This window comes from Pteropus vampyrus, unplaced genomic scaffold (assembly GCF_000151845.1).
Source record: "Pteropus vampyrus isolate Shadow unplaced genomic scaffold, Pvam_2.0 Scaffold202, whole genome shotgun sequence".
NCBI lineage: Eukaryota > Metazoa > Chordata > Mammalia > Chiroptera > Pteropodidae > Pteropus > Pteropus vampyrus.
In genome coordinates this window covers 1710716-1729827 of record NW_011888983.1, presented here as the reverse complement: position 1 = coordinate 1729827, position 19112 = coordinate 1710716, and the positions used below count along the sequence as shown (strand labels likewise).

The window sequence follows — 19112 nt, the reverse complement described above, 5'->3', positions numbered from 1 at the left end:
GGGGGCGGGGCAGCGGGCGGAGCGGGACTTAACCCCAACAGGCCGGAGGGGAGCTGGAAGCGATTTGCGCGAAGTGGTTGTGATCTCCTCGAAGGTAGGCACGGAAAACTTTAGTGGTTTTTTTTTTTTTAAATTGTCAGTCAAGACTACTTTACTTGAGGCAACTTCTGCTTCCTAACCATCTAAGCAAAAGTGTAGTTTTACTTTTAATTACTCTATTAAATATAGGCAATGCATGCGAGATGTATTAAAAAAAAAAATCAGAGCAGAAAGGTTTACAGTGCCACTGTCTCTCAGTTTCCCAATTCCCCTTTCCAGGGGGAACCATTGGTACCAGTTTATTGTGTATCCTTCTGGAGACAGTCCCTATATGCACCGTAATGCAATAAATAAACAGGAAAAGAAAGAGATTAATAGCTACCTACGTCACAAAGATGAGTACAGAGTTAGAGATAAAGAAACTGAAGCACAGGGGAAGGTTAGGACCCCGAGGTACCTGAAAAATCTAGGTCGGTCTCAAAGTCTGGTCTCCAAGTTTACGTTCTTAAAAATTGCTGAGCACTGCAAAGAGCTTTTGTTTATGTGGATTATATCTATTGACAATTACTGTACTAAAATTAATTTTTAAATGTTCATGAATTCATAAAATAATGTCATTACATGTTAATGTATTCTTAAATTTATATTTTCAAAAAATTAGAACAGTGGCATTGTTTTACATTTTTGCAAACTTTTTTCCTACATACATGACTTTTTATTTTCATCATCATCATCAACTACTATTTATTTGATGTTGAACTGCTGCGCAGTGAACAAGCAGTATAATTAAGAAGCCAGAAGTATGGGAATCATCGATTAGCACTGTACACCACACATGTTACCATGCAAAGTACATGAACGGAGTATCAGTGTTGCCACGACAGCCTTTGTGTCCATAAAGCAATATTAAATCACAAGTCCACCAGGAAATAGGTCATTTGTCTGCTTCCCTTTACACCATGCCCATAAGCCCTGTATTCATGCAGATTAAGTGTGTGTTTAGAATTTGTAAGGAGACAGTCCAGTAGTATATTTGGGAGAGAAAATAATGGTTAAGTGCATGCCAGGCTTTAAGTCAGTCATTTGAACAAGTGACTTAACCTCTCTGAGCCTATTTCTGTTTCTATGGAATGGTGCTACCTACCTTAAGATTTTTGTGAGGATTAAATGAGAAAATGAATGTAACGCACTAGGGTACAGAGCATAGTACAGAACGAATGCTCAATAAATACTAGCTATAACGATATAACCAGCTACCATTAAGAAGAATTTAAGCAAGTCCTAATTTGCCTTCTCATTCCTAATCAAGGTACATGTTCAGTTGTATCAGAAAAGAAAATGTTCCTGTCTGCAGCATTATTGAACTTATATCCACTTGGATATTGTCAAAAATGACTTAATTTTTCAAAAGATGTAAGGATATTTGGCTTTCAGTTTGTGGGAGAACTTCTTCTCCTCTCCTCTACCTCTGCCCTGGATCAACCCAACAGTCAGTTCCCAGATCTTGAGATGGAGAGCCTGGGCAGGGGAAGAATAACACATCACTCCATCCTGCTCAACAGGTAACTCATACAGCAATTCTTAATGGAAGGAGGTACAGGGCCTCTTCATATTTCCATGACAAGGTCCATAGCTGCAAATTATTCCCTGGAATAAGTAAATAGAGCCCCGTATTTTTGTAACAGAGGTAACTTCAACACTTTCGGATCTGGTTCCTGACATATTCGATGTGTAAATACCATGACAGTGAAAATACATGCCACTCTACACTAATGTAGCTCTTTTATTAAAGTAAACCCTGGAATCATAAGATACAGCATGGCTTTAAAACTCAATAGCATCTTTGTGGTGCAATTGGTTAGCATATTTGGCTTTTAGATTGGTGGTTTGAGCCTACCCAGGAATGGTCTTGTCTCCAGCCAATTTCTTAGTGATGAAAATATTCTGGAATTAGATAATGGTAATGGTTGCACAACATTGTGAATGCACTAAATGCGACTGAAATGTACATGTTAAAATGGTGACTTTTATATTTTATGTTAGATGTATTTTACTAAACTAAAAGCAAAACTCCAATAAATGCAGTGGAGGATGCATTTTCCCAGTCCTGACATGAATAAATTTACCTTTAGTATGCCTTTATACCTGAATGCATATATGTACATCAGCTTTTTAAAAATCTCCAGTCTGGGTGTTCCACTCTGTAGCTCTTTGGCAGCACCCAGGGATATGTGACTCATCTACATCCCTGTTTGGGATTAGATTAAGTATTGTATTAATTACACAAGCACATAAACTCCCTTGCAAAACTCTTTGGACTTAGAACATATTTGCTTAGTATAGAAAATTCTCCCATGCAAAGGGCAGGCTGGCAATGGGATGTGTGTCTGCCCTCTCCAAAGGCATTGTATGGCTTTCTTAATGAATAGGAAAGGAGACAAAAAGGGTCTGTAAGAGGACAGCTGAGAGTCTTCTTTTAGCCAGTACAACTTCTCAGCATAGGACTCAGGACTCTGTTCTTCTGGACAAAGCCAATGTTGTTCTTTTATAAAGCAAAGATCATGAAACGTGGCAGGTTTTTAAGACACAGAGTACAAAAGAGAGAGTTGGGAAAAACACGAAAGAGACAACATCTGCCAGGAAGTCCTTGAGGCAGGACTGAATACCTCCCAAGGAAAGACTTCAGCAAAGCCAAGGAAACTTTATACTGATCAAGACTGGTGTTGGTGAGCAAGGACGGATGACCTTGTACACCACTGTAGAGGAAAGGGCTCCCTGGGCAAGTTTTTTTTCTCATTCCAGCAAGCAGATTTCAGCTGCTCCTGCTATACTATTTCTTTCCAGAAGTGTGATGGCTTGTGAAAGATAAGAAAACCTATGATGGCCACTGTGACCAGGATAAAGGAGACGAGGACCATGAGGAAGATATAAGTGGAGTAGGAGAGAGGTCTAGACAATGGCTGCTCAGCTGAGATCAAGTTAGTCAGGTTCAGCTTAGAGTAGCCTAAAGTCCATCCCATGTTGCTGCTCTGGATCTTGCCCATGAAATGAATATTCGTTCAGGAATTAGGTGTGAAGTGACAGGGGTACTCAAGAAACAGCCCCTCTGAAGGAGAGAGGTAATGTAGGTTCTGGAAAAGCAGTATTCACTCAGGTACTTCTTCAGTTCACCAAAATATATCTTTAGCTCTTTCCAGGGCCGAAAGCAGAACTTTTCCACCATGTCAATCACCTTTTCCTAAGAGAGGGGTTCCTCTGATGGAAGGTTTAAAAATTTCATCACATAATAGTAAGTTGTGAATGCTTTTTATTCCTTGGAGTGGCAGCAAGAAAATCCTATTGAAGGAGCAGTGGGAGTAAGCACAGTTATTGGTGTTGATGAGTTTAAAGATGCTTTCCCGGCATCATTGAACGTTTCCAATGCCTTGGATTTGCAACTAACAGAATGGAAGAATCTTGTCAAATTTCCTGGTGCAGGGGCTGTCTTGCAGGTCACTTACATTCATTACCCTGTTATATGTACAGTTAAAACATGGGTCTCTGAGGGTTGTGTTTGTGCCCCGAATATCCTTGACCAGTTTCTGCAAGAGTGCTCGATCCTTCCCGTAACACAAGAGGCTATGTGTGTGTACAGTGTGGTCCTTGCCATACGGATGAAAGTACAGATCGTTCTGTGGAGACTCAATAGTCTAATTTGGGGGCACAATAGTAATTTGCATAGAGGCTCCCCCAAGGTCTAAAGCAGCATGAGTTTCCTGACTATTGTTTTCATTTGGCGTCAAGTCGAGCCACCTCAATTTCTTAGTGAATTTTCCCAGCAGATAATTGACAGTAATCCAACCATAGGTGCCTTTCTCTTTGCCAGTGATGATTCTGGTACCGTGGAAGTTAAAGTAGTTGCTGAGGCTTGGTGTCACCAGGACCTTGTCTGCCAACCATTTATTTTCTATGCTAAGCAACTGCTTGCCTGCCATGACTCCCAGATAAATAAGTGTCTCTTGGTGCTAGGACTTTGGAATCACTTCTCTGTTTTTTTCCCACATACATAGTCAGATAAATACCTATTTCAAATATTTTTTGAGCACATTTTGAGATTCCAAGACCTTTTACTTTGCACTCTTCTGATTCACCAACCCTGTGTCGTTCTGCTTCCAGCACAATCTCATACTTAACATTTTCTGGCAATGGTTTGTTCCAGGTCAGCCCCACAGCTATCAAAGCGATCACAGCCATGATAGAGGAGAAGCCAAGGATGATCAATATATTTCTGAACCAAAAAGCTCTTCAGTTCAGAATCCCTTGCTTCTTCCATAATTGGCAGCTTTTGTTTTCTTTTTCTTTGTGCATGTGCGCTCACTCCCTCCCCCTCCCTCTCTCTCTCTCTCTCTCTCTCTCTCTCTCTCTCTCTCTCTCTCTCTCTCATTGTTTTTTTGTTTTTGTTTTTGTTTTTTTCCAGCTTCTGCTTGCTGTGGTCTGTCTTAGTGAGAGGGGTACTCAAGAAACAGAGATATAACAAACCCTCAGCTTGTGGGAGGGGCTAAATTAGCTGGCCCTGTTTCAGAAGGGACCTCAAACCCTATGTTTTTTACATTGACTGGAGCTCAGATGCTCATTTCTCAAAAGTACAAGAAGCTTCTCGAAATTATAACTTTTGGTATTCTTGAAGCAGTATATACTCAAATAGCTACATTTTTGCAAACATTTTAATGTCTGCTTAGTGGAAGACAGCTGGAGCCTCACATCTGTTTCTTCATTCAATCCATTGTGTTTTGATTCAAGTATATGAAGAAAACCCAGATTCATACAGGTATGTGGTTGAAAACGAGGGAACTGCATAGGTCCCTGGACAGGGTCTCAGGGATTTCCAGGGTTCCCCAGACCACACTATGAGAACCGTTGCTCTAGGCAGCATTGCTGCTGCCCACAGCATGTCCAAGATGGAATTGAAAAGATAATCATGGGTACTGTCAGCATAGCTACCATCATCCCCATTTTACAAGTGAGGAAGTTGCGGCTAAGTGTTTAGCCCAAGTAGAACAGCTACTACTTCACTATTCAGAGAGTCAAACCAACCGTGTGATTGGAAGGTTGGAACTTTCAGTCTTACCCTCCTGACCTCTGGGGAGGGGAAAGGGACTGGAGATTGAATTCAGTCACCAGTGGCCAATGGCTTAATCAGTCATGCCTTTGTGATGAAGCTTTCATAAAAACCCCAAAAGGACTTAGGGGCAGGGTTTGGAGAGCTTCCAGGATGGTGAACACGTGGAGATTTGGGGAGAGTGGCACACCCAGAGAGAACATGAAAGCTTTACACCCTTTTCCCATACCTTGCCCTATGCACCTCCTCCATCTGGTGGTTCCTGAGTTATACTCTTTTATAAATTGGTAATCTAGTAAGTAGAATGTTTTGAGTTCTGTGAGTTTCTCTAGCACATTAATCAAACCCAAGAAGGGGGTTGTTGCAACATCCAATTTGTAGCCAGTCAGTCAGAAGCATAGGTAACAACTTGGGCTTGTGATTGGCGTCTGAAGTTGGAGGGGGCAGTCTTGTGGGACTGAGCCCTTAACCTGTGAGATCTAACACTATCTCCAAGTCGTTAATGTCAGAATTGAGTTGACTGTAGAACACCCAACTGGTACTAAAGACTTGCTTGGTGGTGAGGAAAAAACCCACATGTTGGAACTGGGAGCAGGGTCTTACTTCTGAATGAGTCTGTCTAGATCACTGGGGACTGGGAAGCTGCTGATGCAGCTGTGACCCCACAGATACAGTGCCCCTAGATCCTCCATACCTGATGTACTACTGGGATTGAATATGTAAACTATACCACATTTGGGCAGTCCTTTCTTGAAATGTTTAACATTTATTAGTACAACTTGAGTTTTTAAAAATGAAAGTAGCCTAGGTGTCCTCAACCCACATGTGTTCTTTCTATAGTCTGTTATTCCACTATTTTCTCACTCTGGCTTCCCAAAACTCATTCCTTCCAACTCCTCTGTACCCACCTGGTGCTCTGGTCCCTCTGGTTCTGTCTTTCCCAGGGGCAGAGGGAGACTGCTCCCCACCCTCTATAATGAGGCCACCCACCCTAGATCTCTATCATAAGGATAATAGTCCCTTACCTTTGATAACAATTTTCTGCTTTACAAAGCACTTTCAGACCATTATCTCACTTAAGCTGAGCCACAGCCCTGTGATGGAGGCAAGCTGCATATTATTCTTATCTATATTCTACAAGTAAAGAAACTGAGGTTCAAAGAGGTTATGACTTCTATGAGGTTGTACAACCAGGACCCATAGAGCTGGGACTAGCGCTCAGGTTTCTGGCTGGCCATCCTATGCACTTTCCCCTGTACCTGCTGGCCTTCTGCGTTATACAGAGGGCAAGGCGCCCCATGGGCACCCACTCTTTATCATCACATCTGTTGAATTCATTGGAGGATGAGCAGCGTCCATTTCCTGAGCTCCTGAAACACAAGAAACAGAGTATGTTCAAAAGCGATGATAATTATAGATAACTTTTGTATGTATCTAGGCTGAGTCAGGTAGTGTACTGGGCCTTCTAGAGATCTTATCTCCAGTACACCCAGCTGACATAAAAAGGTAGGTATTATTATGACTATTTACAGATAAGGAAGCAGCCTCACAGAAGCTAGCTTGCCCAAGGGCACCTGCTATAACTCTAGAATTTCTCTAGCTTCTCACCATGGTTGGGAACAGTCCACTGTGCACAGGCTTTGACATCAGACTTGGTTCAAATGTTAGTTTTCCCACCTGCCTGCTGTATGATCATGAGCTCTGAACCTGTTCCTTCATCTGAAAAATAAGAGGAGCGCTCTTCTGAAGACTAAATGTCAGGCCCAGCCAAGGTCTGGCTAATGGGAATGGTGGTTAGGCACCAGTCAGATCCAAGAGAATGCCAGGGGCCATGAGGCTGGGAGAAGAGGGGCAGGCAGGAAAATAGCATGTGTGCCAGAGGGGACGTACTTCAGGCTCAATATTTCCTCCTTTGGAAGTCTTGTCAGGTGATGCCAACAAAAGCCTGCAGTTGCAGATTTCAGAAAATGGGGTATGGTTTTTTCAAAGTTATTTAGACATAATAAAGTCCTCCATTGAAGCCAATTTATCGTCTGCCTGTTTACTACAATTCAACGCCGTAGTTCCTTTCTCTCTCTCCATCCCCATATTTAGTACACTATTCTTCATGGTACAACCTTCCCTCTATTACCCTTGGCCTGCAAGGTAAAAAGTGGGCAGAACGCTTAATGTCACGACACATTAGGTGTTCTGTGCTGGTTTTGAGAGCTTGAGCTCCAACCAGAGAGAGCACTTTTGAAATGGAAATACACTGTCATCCTAACAGTGAGTGGTGTACTGTGCCCTGTGCCAGCCATAACCCAGAGGTAAGGCACACAGTCTCCAGAGCCTGGGAGCCCTGGGTGGGTGCTCGCCAAGTTGAGGCCCTCTGCCCCTGGGGAGCTTCTACCCACTCTTGGGTGGAGCTGAAAGTTTTCAAAGGGAATCCTTTTAAGATGACTGAGTGAGCCCTATTGGCTTCAAGGTAGAAGACTCTGACTCAATTGCTGGAAATCCCATTCTCTGTGCAGGCTCTGAACAAGCTACCTGGCCTCTTTCTCTCCACCAATTCATTCAGAACTATTTACTCAGCTCCTCATGTGGCCCTGGGTCTAGATTAAGGGGTGAACCAGGGCAGACCTTGTGGAGCTTCCACCTAGCCATGGGGTTCACCTTGCCTTTGTGACAACTCCTTGCATCCAGTTCTTTGCCTGGATTTGGATGGGTTTATTCATCTATCCACACTGAATTAGGCTCAGAAGCCCTGGGGTAGCAATGACTGGTGGTGTGTATTGGATTGTGTCTCCACCCTGTCTTCCATGGCTCCTCACTACTCCCAGAATCTTGAATAAGGCCCTCCCTGCTCTGGACTCATCTCCTACCTTTCTTCTCTCACTTTCTATGCTCCTGTTCCTCCAGTGGACCATGTTCCTTCCCATCACAAGGACTTTGCACATGCTGGTCCCTTCGCCTGGTTGTTCTCTGTGGTGACTTGACATTAAGGTGACAACTCCCGCTCCCCCATGATCCTTACTTCCAGTGTTCACATCTTTCAGTATAGGTGGGAACTGTGACTTGCTTCTAACCAATAGAATATGGCAAACATGACAGAATGTCGCTCCTGGGATTATGTTAGGTAAGACTCCATCTTACTAACAACAGACTCACTCAAGGCAGAGTCCCTCTCCCTCTCTCTCTCTCTCTCTGTCTCTCTCTCTTTCTCCATCTCTCCTTCTCTCATTTTCTTCCCTCTCTCCCTCCTTCTGGCTTTGAAAACCAAGCTTTCATGAGTCCTGCAGTCACAAGGAAATGAACTCTCTCACAAACCTGAGTGAGCCTGGAAGTGAACTCTTCCCCAGTTGCCTAGTCAGGCCTTCTTGGGAGAGTGTAGCCCTGCCTCACACCTTGGTTGCACCCTTGTAGAGCACCCTGCTAAGTCGTGCCGGACCCCTGACCCATGAAAACTGTGAGACAATAAAGGTATTATTTTAAGTCACTAAGTTTGTTGTTTAAAAAACAAAAACCTGTAAATTTGTTACTATTTTCTATATACATCATAGAAAACTACTATATTTCCTAATATCCACCTAGTTGACTCCTCATCCCTTATCATTCCCATTCTATTCAAATGAATTTTCTTGGGGCAGCATTCCCTACCCTCTCTGCCAAGGACCAATTTTCTCATTAGAGGCTCTCATGCCATTATGTGACTCACCTCCACACAACCTGTATAGTCATAATTGTATGATTATTTAATTAATATCCACCCCTCCGTTAGACTATTAAGTGCCATGAAAGCAGCCTGTCATGGTCTCTGTTTCTCCTCAGGGACTAGCACAGTGCCTGGCACACGTAGGTGCTCAGTAAGTATCTGTTGCATAAATGAATGACTGGTAGGACATTCAGAGTTAGGAGGAACGCAGAGATAGACAGGGGCTGGATTGTTCAGTAGTTAGAGGCTAAAATGACTCGATGGAGTGTTCAGTAGTTAGAGGCTAAAATGATTCGATGGAGTCTCACATTTATTGTGACATATCCAGACAACTGAAGCCAAAGGTGTATTTGGGGGCCATCCTTGATGAGACCATCTGTGTCTATACAGTAGTCACAGTGGGGCCAGCCCAGCTCTTGGCATGAGTGTGTTTCTTTTGGAAAGAGAAGCTCAACTCCTTCCTCCTTCTAGAAGAACTTCTCATATTTTGATCGCCAGGCAACTTTCTTAACAATATCCTGTCTGTGAGTTTTACCTTCCTGGTCAGAGGAGGGAAAATGAAAGGGAAGAAGGTAGAGATGTGGGAAGGTGGAGAGAGCTCCAGCTTGACAGTTTCAGTAAGGCCCACAAAATGCCAAATAACTTGCCCCTGTAATCAAAAGGTGAGTATGTGGGTGTGAGGTACTGAATTGTATACCCCCAAAATTCATGTGTTAAGTCCCTAACCCCCAAAGTGACTATATGTGGAGATGGGACTATAAGGAGGTTATTAAGGTTAAAAGAGGTCATCCCATAGGGCTGGTGCCTTTATAAGAGGAAGAGATGCCAAAGCTCTCTCTCCACCATGTAAGGACATGGTGAGAATGTAGCCATCTGCATACCAGGAGGAAAGACCTTACCAGAAAGCAAATCGACCAGGACCTTCATCTTGAACTTCCCAGCCTCTAGAACTATGAGCAAATAAATTTCTGTTGTTTAAGCTCCCCAGTCTATGGTAGTTTGTTGTGGTGGCCTGAGCAGATTAAAACATAGGGTTATCATGCTTCCTGAAGGAGTTGTTTACACTTGCTGATCAATCTCTCATTCTCATTCATTTACTTTTCAATCACTTTAGTTGGCCTCCATTGCACAGAAGCTGCTTTAATGTTCCATCCAGTAAACAAACTTTTAGGTGCTCATCTGTCTGTTCTCTTTTTCTTGACCCTTTCTCTTCCCTTGCATTTCTGGACACTGGTCTCTTCTGTGTCTCTTTGTCCCTTCCTGCCCTCTTGTCTGCTCGCTCAGGTGAAGCAAGCTGCCATGTTGAGGGAACCTCTATGGAAAGATCCACGTGGCAAAGAACCGAAGGAGCCTCCTGCCAACAAGTCCTTGTGAGGACTTGAGGTCTTAGTCCAATAGCCCAGGAGAACTGAATCCCGCTAGCAACCATGTGAGTGAAGTAAGAAGAGGATTCTTCCCAGCTACATCTCGAAAGACTCAGAATTATGGGACCCAGATAAGCCACGCCCAAGTTCTTGACCCATAGAAACCATAAGTGTTGTTGTTTTTAGCCACTGAGTTTTGAGTAATTTGTTATGCAGCAATAGATAATTAATACAGTTACTAAATTGACTTCTCCACCTGCTAATGGGTAATAACCTATAAATTGAAAAATCCTGACCTGGTTCTAGATGCAAGTCCTGTGCTGGGCATCAAAGGGAGATTTGAAGATGAATAAGACCTAGTCATTGCCTTCAAAGAGCTTTTAGTGTCTTTTGAAGATCTAGAAATTTAATAGGATGCATGTATTTCTTGGAGAGGGTGTTCAGGCTGTTCAAAGGCAGTAGACGCAAATGAGCGGTTCCCTCAGGCTGAGATCCACCTTTGTGCTGAGCACTGAGATATCTTGATAGGGGAGTCCTTAAGGGGAAAACACAGGGTTCACAGGAGGACCCAAAGGGATTTTCACATCCAGAAAGGCTTAGAAGAGAGAGGAGGAGCCCAGGAAGAAGGGTCAGGGGAAGGATCAAAGTGGCCACAAATTGTATCTTATTTCCACTGTGGTTAATATGCAGGGGCGTGAGTAGGGATGGGGGGTGGTTATGATGACAAGGGCTGTTGTGAGGATTGAATGAGTAACAGTGCTTGACACATACTAACTATGTATCGTTATTGTTGTTATGTTGTCGTCATCTGGTTCTGGCCCTAGCCCTGCTGATGAACAACTTTCAAATCACCAAACCTAACAACCCTTCTCAGTCGTTCCCCTCCTCACCTTCCAGCAGCATCTGGCTCTGCTGCCCAAATCTACCACTGAGGCTCTCTAGGCCCCTGCCTTCCGGAGCCAAGCCCGCCCTGCCATCCTTGCCCAGCTGACTTCTCTCTCACCCCCAGGTCTCACCTTCAGATACCCCTTGAGTCTCCCACCTCAGACCTTGCCAGTTTCTCTTTCCTCCCTCCATTTCTCCCTCCCCAACCCTTCTTCTTTTTTCTTTCATCTTTCTTTGTCTTCTTCTTCTTCTTGCATGTTTTCAAACAGAGCCTCTGATCTATGAGATCACAGCCTTGAGCTCCAGCTCTGGTTTCTCACTGGATCTTCAGACCTCTAATTCCAAGAATTTGTGGGATAGCTCCAAATGGATGTCCCCTTAACATCATTCCCAACATATCTTAAACCCTCCTCCTCTTTATTTATCCCCACACCAGCATGTCCTCCTGCTAGCTTAGTCCCACACAACCAAGTCCCCCTGCCCCACACCTCACTCACATTTTTATCTCCCATTACATCAATTTCCAAGTCCTGCAGAGTCTGTCTTAGAGGTATCTCTTGAATCTGTCTTTTTTCTGTCCCTTCTATAACTACCTTAAGCCAGGCACTTATCTTCCTCACCAAGACTACTGAAGGACTTTGCTGTGGGTCCTTCCGTAGCTTAGTAATTATATTTGCAAGCAATGGAGTTAGGCCACCTGAGATTGAATTCCAGTTCTACCATTTAGTAGCTGTGTGAACTGCGACAAGCTCTTTACCTTCTCTATGCCTTAGTTTCCCTATCTTTAAGTGGGACTGCTAACCAAGGTGTGTGTGTGTGTGTGTGTGTGTGTGTGTGTGTGTGTGTGTGTGAGAGAGAGAGAGAGAGAGAGAGAGAGAGAGAGAGAGAGAGCGCGCGCGAGCGCGAAGATTGAATAGATAATGTGAAGTGTCTGGTGGAAAAAGTGATAGTTATTTTAGGTATAAACTATTATTATTATTATTATTCCTCCAAATCATCATATGCTTCATTCCTTCCTCCGGGAGTGTTTCTCTAATCACATTACTCCCTGCTGAAAAGTTTTCAAAACTCTCCATTACCTCTGGGAGATCGTTGCAGTTATGGTCCCAATATGTTTACTCCTTCCTGTGTTCACACCCTTGGTGGCCCTTTCATATTTACTCTAGGCTTGGCCATCTTTTGGCTAATGGGGTAAGAGAAAATTTGTGCCACTAGCAGAGGCTTGAAAAGTGCTTTTGCTTTGAGTTTTGCTTTTTTAGCCTGGGCTGGACTCCTGGGTGATGAAAGACCACCTGGAGAAAAGGCCTCAGTCTGTCCCCTCTGAGGCCCCTAAACCAACAGTTTGCCTACTGCCAGACACGAGCGAGGCTGTCCTAGACCATCCAGTCCCAGCCAGGTGCCAACCTGATTGCAGGGATCAGCCAAGCCAGCTCAGACCAGAACTGCCCAGCTGACCTACAGAATTGTGAGGAATAATACACATTTGTTGTTAAAAGGCACTAAATTTCAGGACGGTTTATTGTAAAACAAAAACTAACTGAAACACCCTGCAAGTCAAATATCGCCTTGTCATTCTGGCAGAGAAGACTCTCACAATCAGCTCAATATACCTTTTCATCTCATTCCCACTGCTTCCTTATCCCCCAAGCCTCAGCCAAAGGTGAACACTTGTATTCCCAGGAATGCTGTATGCTTTCCGGCTTCTAAGCCTTTGCTCAAGCTGAGCCATTCTCCTCTGGGAATGGTCTCCCTTTCCCTATTCCTTTTCTACTTTCACCCTTTTCTTGGCCTTCTATACCTATTGAAATTTAACCCGTCTTTTAAAATTTATTCAAGTATCATTTTTTTTTGGTGGTGGTGGGCAAATTGGAAGTAATCTATCTTTGAAACTTTACTTGGTACTGCCCAACCTATATTTCTTTTTGTTGCAATTTGATGGGCTTTCCCAAGTTGGAAGCCGGATTCCTGGTGGTCCAGGAGCACTGATGTGAGAGAGATATTCCCTTTTCAAATTTCCGTCAATTACTTTTGAATGACCCACCCAAGGTGCTGGTGTGTCTTTACCATTTTACTCACATTTACTAGACGTCTTTTGTAACAAAGAGAATAGCTCCGGGAAGAGGCCTTTAGCAAGCAACAGTAATTTGCTAGAATTTAATGACATTGTTTCATTTCCATTATATTTTTAATTCTTTTCTAGTTTTATTGAGATAGAAAAATGTAATAATTGACTTACTGTATTAATTTGTTTGTTTGTTTATCTCCCTCCCCTGCACCACACACACACCTACAGCACTCGGTCTTCCTAGGTGGTCTCCCATCCAAGTACTAACCAAGCCTGACCCTGCTCAGCTTCCGAGATCAGACAAGATCGGGCGTGTTCAGGGTGGCATGGCTGTAGACTGTATTTATTTTTAAGGTTACTTTTTTATCTATAGCAAGTGATACTAGTTTCCATTTGTAGTAATGACATGAAGTTTTCTTTTAAGATAAACACTTTTAAGTTAAAAAGTGAGTCAATTTAAAGGGAAAAGTAAATAATAGTATAGTGTGCTAGTAAACTGTCTCTCCAAGAAAAAAAAGTCCTGATTTGTAGTGTGTGCTGAGTTCCGTGGTGTAAGTTCTCCCACCATGGCTATTTCTAATAACGAAGGTGACTCTACTGAATGTAGAGTTGGGAAAAGATCTGCAAATGAACTCTATGAGCCTGTGTAAGTGACTCAGCCTCACCACTGGGTGGGGCTCAGATATAGCACATATCTGGAAGGAGGTGGCAATGGCTGAAGCTCATGAAACACTTTATTAAAGTCACTTTTTGTTTGAGTCTTATTTTCCATAGCAAAATGCAAGGGTCTTGAGGTTCTTGCTTATTTCTTGCTTATCTTTGCAAACCCTGCAGTATTTGGATAGGGGCTCATGATGAGTACCTCTCACTAGGCTGAAATTTCTTCTGGAAGAGGGACTGAGTGAACTGCTCTTCTGCTGAAGATGACAGTGATTTGGAGTAATTTTGAGGTTCTGGCCATTGGTAAATCAGTTTTAGCAGAAGCCTAGGTGTAGGACTCAGGATGATGGATATGGTTTGACTCACACATGTCAATGCGACTTCATGTTTTGTTTCTACCTAAATATACTTTTCCTTCAAGGGGTGTATGATAAGAACAAATATGAGAAGAAGAGAATGGAAAAGGAAAGATTTAAGACATTGTATTAGTTTTCTAGGGCTACTATAACCAAATACCACAAACTGGGTGGCTTATCAACAGAAATTTACCGTCTCATAGTTCTAGAGGCTGGAAGTTCAAAATCAAGGTATCAACAGGGTTGGTTCCTTCTGAGGTCTGAGAGAGAGGGGATCTGTTCCAAGCTTCAATCCTTGGCTTGTAGATGACCCTCTTCTCCCTGTGTCTCTTTATGTTATCTTCCCTTTATGCATTTTTGTGTCCAAATTTTCCCTCTATATAAGTACACCAGTCGTGATATTGAGTCTAGTAATTTTTAGATGGGAAGTGGTCCCCATCAGGGCTGTCATTCATCAGAGTTGAGCTACTGGAACGGTCCATAGGATAGTGTCCCTTCCGCAAGTGCCCTGAGAATTTATCTTCAGCAAGGGGTCAACCCTCCTGGAAACAGCAGATAACAATTTTGTCATTGCACAAGAGGTTTCCTAACTGATAGGCAGTTTATAAGTTTTCAGCCATCAACAGGGGCTGCATTCAAGCCCTGGCAAACATCTGAGCCTCTCTCTGTTTGTAGATGAAGGGTATATGGCTTTCAGCTCAGATGACCAGGCTTGGACCAAGGTCCTACGGGGCCCAGGCCTCCAAAACTGCTCTGGATCTCTCTGGAGGAGACTGTTTCTGTTTGGGGCCAGCTGAACTTTACTGAGAAGACTTTTACACAGCCCTATCTTTCTGAGCCCCTCCTTTGTTATTCTGAAACTGAAAGTGGCAATGGATATTTTGTGAGTGAGAGATAAAATTTTGCCAGTTGGTTGTAGTCAATGAGACCTGTAAACATTTGCTGAGCACCCATTATATGCTAGATATTGCAGCAATATTTATTGGGCACTGCAGTAGATCGCAAAATGAGCTGCAGTTCTCTACCCATCCTTGGATCCATGTCCCTTGGATCCATGTCCCTTGCAGTGTGACTTTGCTGTTCCTGCCATCAGAGGATAGAGTCTATTTCCCCACCCTTGGCCCTGGGTTGGACTTGTGACATGGTTTGGTCAATACAACTATGGAAGTAACGTAGTGCCAGTTTCGGGCCTAGACCTCGAGAGACCTTACCTGATTTCACTCTTGCTCTTAGAACCCTGCAGCTCCATGTGAGTCAGCTAGGCTAGACTTCTGGTGGCCCAGTCACCTCAGTCAATGGCTAGTTACCACCTCCCCCACTCTCCAAAGCAGAGGCCTCTGGCTGCCTAGCCACTGACCCCAGATACATGAAATAGTCCAGCTGAGACCAGAAGAACTGCCCAACTGGACCCAACCTAAAATGCTGATCCATAAAATCATGAACTAAATAATTATTGTTTTAAGCCACTTGTAAGTTTTGGGGTGTTTTATTATGCAGAAATAAAAGTGCTGACTTATATAGGCACTTACCATGTGTCAGGTTCTGGTCTATTTGAAATCAGGAAGTTTGGGGAGAAAAGACTTGTGCAGAGATGGCATAATAATAGGCATGATGAAGTAAGTGTCCTGGAGAAGCAAACACACTAAGAATAGAAGAGGTGGCATTTGAACTGGGGAAGAGTCTTGTCCGTGTGCAGTTGGAGGATCCAGGAGGAAATTCCTGAGAGAGTAAGATAAGGTGTGAATTTGGGATACCCCAAGCTGGGGTCATCAGTCAGTGATATTTACTGGGCCCTTACTATGTGCATGGAAGCACTGTCCTGGCTATCTCAGGTTGTGTATGGCCTAGCAGGGGAGAAAGAAGACATTCACTTGTGGAAATCAGCCAGAAATGTGAGGCTGGTTTTAAGTGAAACAAGTAGCAGGGGCTGCTTTGTCCAGAGTAATAAAGATCTTGACTTGGGTATGACAAGACCTGATCCATTCGTTATTTATATCTGGTACCTGGCATACCTGTGGCAGGGATACAGTGATGAGGCTGGAGAAAGGAGTCAGAAAACATGGCTTTTCTGGCATCCTCATGAGTGGTAGCCTCTCGAGGGCATGGTCTGTGTCTAATTCATTTTGGTATACTCCAAGACCTCCTGGCCTTGCCTATAATAAGCATTCAGTTTTGAAAGTCTTTCTTTGGAGATGTTTCTAATTCCCTTTCCTTGAGTCCCACTCTACCATTGTATTAGTTTTCTAGGGTTATTGTAACAGCTGAGTGGCTTAAAACAAGAGAAATGTATTCCTTCACAGTTCTAGATGTCAGAAATCAAGGTGTCAGCAGAGTTGGTTCCTTTTTGGATGCTTTGAGGTGGAATCCTTCCCTTGCCTCTTCCTAGCATGTGGTCCTTGCCCACAATGCTTGGGGGTCCTTGGCTTATAGATGCATCACTCCAATCTCTGCCTCCATTGTTACATGGTGTGTCCCAGTGTGTCTATGTCTCTTCTCTTCTCAGTCACACTCTACGCCATATGACCTTATTATATCTGCAATGATCCTATTTCCAAATAAGTTCATTCTGAGGTACTGTGGATTAAGAGTTCAACACACATTTTTTGAGGAGACACAATTCAACCCATAACATCCATCAAGACCTGGGGAAATGTGTATTCCTTATCTGACTGCCCCAGTCACCAGAGGCAGAATTAAATATTCTTTCTGCAGGACTCCCACATATTTAATAAACGTTTTTGTTTTTTAGAGCATTTGACTCCGTCGTTACTGGTTGAGTCAGGGGCCTCATCCATAGAGCCTGAAGAGGGTATATGGTGAGCCCTCCATAAATGAAAGCCTGTGAAACAGCTACCCTTGTATTAATCCTCACAATGACCCTGTGAAACAGGTAGTTATATGTTTCAATCCTATTTTATAGAGAACATCGGGGTTTAGAGAGGTGAAGTAAGAGTGTAGCCAGAATTGTTGTCTAAAACCTGAATGGGCGCCTGAAGGCATCACACGAAAAGTTTCCTATTTCCCATCTTCATGTTTCCCAAAGTACCCAGATCTGGCTAATTCAACTCCATTCCCTTGAGAAAAAAATCCGGAACTTCAGTCATTCGTTCCCGTCTACCCCCCGCCCTCTCGAGCGTTTTCCCTCCACAAGCCGCACACAAAGCAGATCCACCCTGCCCACGAGAGCGCGCGGGCCACCTTTCTGCGCGCGCCGCTCCCGGGCGCGGCTTGAGGACCCGCGCGCTGCTTGGTGGCGCGCGGCCGGGGCCCTCCAACCTGCTCCCGCCCAGGCTCCTGTCCTGGCGCGGCGATTGGCCCGGCGACCCAGCGCTCAGAGCCCGGGGCCCGGCGCGCCCCTCCCTGCCGGCTCCAACGTTCCGCTGTTGCATGGGGCGCCGCCGGCGGCCGAGGGAGCGTGACTGCGCTGCGCAGGGCGCTAGGAGGCATTGTCGCCGTAAGTGGAGCAGAAAGCAGCCTGGAACCGGGCCCCGCGCTTCGTGCCCCGCAAAGTAAACGTAGTTTGAGGCTAAGCTCTGGAGGGGCTGGGGGAGAGAGGGAGAGAAGTGTCCCCGTTTCTGCAGCGTACCCTCCCCTCCCCCAGGTCACCCGGTGTAAAGAGCAGCGGTGCACCAGCTGCGGCTTCTGCAGTGCCCAGGGTCCCGGCGCCGCACCCGTTCTTGCTTGCAGACTGCATCTGGACCTGGGCAGGCTCGGGGTAGTGGGCGCAGAGGTGCCAGGGAATAGGAAGCTCGGGGACGTGGTCCCGAGCGGGCCTCCATTCCCTGCGGAAGGGTCCCCTGTTGGGAGCAGCTGTATTTCGTCCCTGAAGCGACACTTTCGGGGTTTGCTTCCGCTCTGGGGAGCTGCACACGCCTCCCGCATACGCCTGGCAGCGCGCGAGTCCCCGGACCTTAGCGATCATAGCATTCTCTCCTGTTCCTGCTTTATTCCCTCCAGTCCCCGCCTGCCGGGAGAGCGGAGGGCAGGCAACGAGGAGCCATTGGCTGCGGGTGCCGTGGGGTGGGGTGAGGCGGGCTCCTTGCTCCAGGCGCGGGTACCCTGGCCTTCTCCACCCCACTCGGTCCTGAGAGGCGCAGCCGAAAGGGTTTTAGATGCTCATAGGGAAGCGCGAGAGTGCCCTGCGAACCCCGTGGTTCAGAAACAAGGCGCCAGCCGGTCCTGCTCACGCCCCAGCGGGCTCCTTTCCTTTGGGTAGGAAACTGGGTCAACTCTATTCTGGCCTCGTGGGGGCCTTCGGAGCCACTTGGGTATGATCCAGCCCGCCGGCTCTCACCTCCCCATCAGCTTCCCGGCTTGGCGTGGTCCGGAGGATCCGCTGGAGCCAGCGATGGGAGAGCTTGTACACATGGCTCAGGAGGCTCGAGTTGTCCTTCGGAGCAGCTGCCAGGCTCTAAAGTTCCCAAATGACCACACAAGTAACTAAATATAGGAGCAGCTGGTGCGGACGGGGGTGTGCAGCAGCTCCTTTGCACAGATCTCTGGCTTCCAGATAAGGTAGAGTTCTCACTGGTGAGGGCAGGAGCCGTGGCAGGGGTCTGCCTTCAGGGTTTGAGCAAAAATCACCCCCTCCCAGCATCGTATCAGGTAAAACCAGATTACAGTTAAAGAAGCTCTCACAAAGCAGGACACTTTTTTTTCCCCTCTGGCATTTAGTTGATCATATCCTAACTTATTGGCAATGCCTTGTGTGGGAAGTGCTTAACAGTTTGCAAAGACCTCAAAAGTTCTATAATTTACTTCTAAAACCAACCTAGTGAGGAACATGGTTTATTTATTTTGCAAATGGGACTGCTCACAACACTGATGACTTTCCAGAACTCTGGTTGGGTTAGGCTGCTCACCTCAAAAAACCTTTCATAACTCCCTGCAGAGAAACGGAGGACAGACTTACAGGAGGGCCGCCAGCTCCTTCCCCTAGTAATCGGGACACACT

General features: G+C 45.1%; 1 protein-coding gene and 2 pseudogenes across 8 annotated transcripts in view; 1 reads left to right on the top strand and 2 right to left on the bottom strand.

The window, feature by feature from the left end:
- The first annotated feature begins 34 nt into the window (after positions 1–34).
- Positions 35–19112, top strand: part of LRRC20 (leucine rich repeat containing 20) — a 76497-nt gene continuing 57419 nt past the window's right edge. For 3 of the 8 annotated variants that reach the window (XM_023537846.1, XM_023537843.1, XM_023537847.1), the window contains exon 1: positions 17514–17612. The gene's annotated coding sequence lies outside the window, so the exon portion shown is untranslated. Of the gene's footprint in view, positions 95–17513; positions 17613–19112 lie in introns of those variants that run through there. The other 5 variants (XM_011372169.2, XM_023537848.1, XM_023537849.1 and 2 more) reach the window with 3 other exon arrangements.
- On the bottom strand, positions 742–4373 carry LOC111746806 (annotated as a pseudogene).
- Positions 13362–13480, bottom strand: LOC111746815 (annotated as a pseudogene).